Source organism: Triticum dicoccoides, chromosome 7A (genome assembly GCF_002162155.2).
Source record: "Triticum dicoccoides isolate Atlit2015 ecotype Zavitan chromosome 7A, WEW_v2.0, whole genome shotgun sequence".
In the NCBI taxonomy this organism is placed as follows: domain Eukaryota; kingdom Viridiplantae; phylum Streptophyta; class Magnoliopsida; order Poales; family Poaceae; genus Triticum; species Triticum dicoccoides.
This window is the reverse complement of record NC_041392.1, coordinates 737820814-737824003: the sequence shown is the minus strand read 5'-3', so window position 1 is coordinate 737824003 and position 3190 is coordinate 737820814.

The following is a 3190-nucleotide window of genomic DNA, read 5'->3' as shown; positions in this document are numbered from 1 at the left end:
GGCCGGAGGAGGACGAGGGAGGGGCGATGGGAGGAGGGCTACCGGCAAAGGAGGAAGGAGGGACGAGGGGGCGGCCAGAGGAGGAGGGAGGAGGAGGGAGGGGAGGAGGGACGCGGGGAGTACCTCGGTGGAGGAGCAGCGCGACGGCGGCGGTGGACGACGACGGCGGTGGACGATGGGTTCGGCGCGGGCGAGAGTGAGTGAGTGAGAGGGTTGGGCACGTGGTGGGGATAAGGTAAGGTAGTAGTAGCGCGGGTCCGTGAAAAGCGCTACTGCTAGGAACGTAGTAGTAGCGCTGGGTTCAGATACGCGCTACTGCTAAGTGGGGCTAGCTATCTGCGCCCAGTACAAACATAGCAACAACGTGTTTTCCTAGCACACGCTACTGCTAAAATAGTAGCAGTAGCGCGGTTTATTTAAACACGCTACTACTAAGTAGCAGTAGCGCACTATTTTGTCCAGCGCTACTGCTGAGATGTTGTGTATAAGGTTTTCCCTAGTAGTGATGTGTGCTTATTTTGATTGATCTATGGACTCTTGTGGGGTTTGAGCCATAGCAAAGTTGGAATACAGTAGATATAATGAAAAAAATAAAATATGAATGGGTTTGCAACAATACTTATAGTAGTGATTGGCTTTCTTATACTAATAGATCTCAAGAAGGTTTTGTTGAGTTCTGTGTGATTGAAGTTCTCAAGTTTTGGGTGAGATCACGATGGATGCAGGAATAAGGAGTAAGAAGAGCCTAAGCTTGGGGGTTCCCATGGCATCCCAAGCTATTATCTAAAAGAGAAGCAAGCAACTAAGCTTGGGGATACCCGAGTGGCATCCCCTCTTTCTTCTAACGACCATCGGTATTTTACTTGGAGCTATATTTTTATTCATCACATATCATGAGTTTTGCTTGAAGCGTCTTGTATGATATGAGTCTTTGCCTGTTTTATTTTTTATTTTTAGTCATGAATCCTTGCTGGACACACCTATGCGAGAGAGCCAAAATTATTCTTTGACTTGTTAGAATTGTTCTCTATGCGTCACTTAAATCTTTATGAGCTATGGAATTGCTCTAGTGCTTCACTTGTATCTTTTTGAGCACGGTGTGCTTTAGTATTTTTGAAAAAATGCTCTCAGCTTCACTTAGATTTATTTGAGAGTTAGTAATTTTTTTAAGAAATTCTCTCTTGCTTCACTTAAATTATTTTGAGAGAAGAAAATTTTTATTCTCATGTTCTTCACTTAGATTTGTCTATCAAAAGCAACATATGAAATTAGTCCCAAAGTGATAAATATTCAAGAGGGATATAATAAAAACTTTCATGAAGATCATTGGACAAAACAAACTTGATTCCTTGTAATAGTTTTGTGATATGATGATATAATATGTGAGTCATGTTGATGTAATTATGCTTTAAGAATATTGGTGTTAAGGTTTGTGATTCCCTATGCAAGAACAAAAGACAATAGTTATGCAATGAAATTACATCCTACTTGTGGTGCATTATTCGGTGTTAGTTATGCTTAATGCTCATTTAAGAGATTTTTCGTTTGTTGGTTGGATGCTTCTCAATCTTTTGCTAGCCTTCATTTGCATTAAGTATGATCACTACTTGTGCATCCAAAATCCTTAAACCCAGTTTTGCCATATGAGTCCACTATACCTACCTATATGCGGTATTCTTTTGCCGTTCTTAGCAAATTTGAATGTGCCATCTCAATTTTAGTAATAAATTTCTCTTTTTTGTGCTCGTACCGCTCATGAAATGGTAGGGGTGCTGATATACTTCCATGCTAGATGTGTTATTCTCAAGATGAGTGTTTATTCACTTGTCATTGCACGAGAGTATGGCAAAGGTATTAGGGATGCCCAGTCCCTAAATGAAAAATGAATTTACTTTATGTTGTCAAATAATAAATTCCTTGGAAAGTGTTGGTATGGAAGGCACCCATGGATACGGCTAGCCATGGAAAGTGAAAGTATGGTTGAAAAAGGAATAAACTTTATTTTCTGTTTAGGAACCGCCTATGATATATCTAGCATGGAAAGTATTGGGAACTACTCGATCATTTTCGTTGACAGGAAAAGCATGCCACCCAAAATATTTTTATCTCTATCTTTTTCGCTTTGAGCTCTGGCACCTCTATAAATCCCTACTTCCCTCCGTGAAGTGCCTTTCTATTTACTTTATGCAATTTTATTTTGAGTCTCCATCTTCTCTTATAAAGCACCAAGTAAGGGGCACTATGATCGTACTTGAGCATTGGGTGTAGCTAATATGCGAGTGTGTTTCATGAATGGATCAATGATTGAGCATAATGGGCGAGGGATAACTTGCTTTAGTATTGATATTTTGAAAGACTTGGTTGCTTGTTGATATGCTTGAGGATTGAAATCTTCATGTCAAAACTAGACTATTGCTTTGAATCATATAAAAGTCCAAATGTCCATGCTACAATGAAAAGAAAATGTGATGAACATGTTAGGCAGCATTCCACATCAAAAATTCTGTTTTTATCATTTACCTACTCGAGGACGAGCAGGAACTAAGCTTGGGGATGCTGATACGTCTCCAACATATCTATAATTTTTTATTGTTCCATGCTGTTATATTATCATTCTTGGATGTTTTACAATCATTTTATAGCAACTTTATATCATTTTTGGGACTAACCTATTAACATAGTTGTTGGGTAACGTATGAATTTCAAAAAATTTCCTACGCACACGCAAGATCATGATGATGCACAGCAACGAGAGGGGAGAGTGTTGTCTACGTACCCACGCAGACCGACTGCGGAAGCGTTGACACAACATAGAGGAAGTAATCGTACGTCTTCCCGATCCGACCGATCCAAGCACCGTTACTCCGACACCTCCGAGTTCTTAGCACACGTACAGCTCGATGACGCTCCCCGGGCTCCGATCCAGCAAAGCTTCGGGGATGAGTTCCGCCAGCACAACGGTGTGGTGACGATGATGATGTTCTATCGACGCAGGGCTTCGCCTAAGCACTACAACGATATGACCGAGGTGGAATATAGTGGCAGGGGGCACCGCACACGGCTAAGGAACGATCACGTGGATCAACTTGTGTGTCTAGAGGTGCCCCCCTACCCCCGTATATAAAGGATCCAAGGGGGGTGCGGCCGGCCATAGGAGGCGCGCAGGAGGAGTCCTACTCCTACCGGGAGT